Source organism: Rhagoletis pomonella, unplaced genomic scaffold, assembly GCF_013731165.1.
Source record: "Rhagoletis pomonella isolate Grant_MI unplaced genomic scaffold, Rhpom_1.0 Rhpom_scaffold_00016, whole genome shotgun sequence".
In the NCBI taxonomy this organism is placed as follows: Eukaryota; Metazoa; Arthropoda; class Insecta; order Diptera; family Tephritidae; genus Rhagoletis; species Rhagoletis pomonella.
The window spans coordinates 271,341-272,018 of NW_023458570.1; positions in this window are offsets into that span (position 1 = coordinate 271,341).

Here is a 678-nt window from a genome sequence, read left to right on the forward strand (position 1 = left end):
ATTGCTATGGCTAAATTTTGATGATAACACTGTAACGACGCTAAAATTACACAAAAAACGCCGAGAGACGTAAAATTAATTTTAAGTAGTATGTTACGGATCTGTATACCGTTTTTTTAGATAAGGTCATTTAGTCAAGTTATTTTCATTTTAAGTTTTCATTGCGAATGAAAAAAATTCAAACTTTTACATGGTCATACGGTCATGTACGATATGGCGTATGGGTAACATTATTTCCTGCTAGTATTTCATACAAAAAATTATTGCACTTTCACTTAACCCTTGCAAACTTGTTTATTTATCCATCGATTTTCATCGGTAGTAGTGTTTTAAGCCGCAAAACAAGCAGATATTGGCTAGTCTATACTAATATATATTTTGAAATGCGTTTTTTTTCTGTTCGCAAAGCTCGAGAAAGGCCGTACCGATTTTTTTGAAATTTCGGAATCTACTGCAGACTTTCCAAGGATGGTTATAGGCTAAAAAAAGTTTCGATATAGAAAGGGGGCGTGGCACCTCCCATACAAACCGAACTTTTCATATTGCATATTTCTGGAAGTGTTCATGGTAGACTGTAAGCCTTTTTAAAACTCTTTAGTTTGACACCCACATGCCAACATTTCATTTACTTTATCAATTTAACTGAGTTACAATTTCCAAATAGGTGGCAGCCCCCCC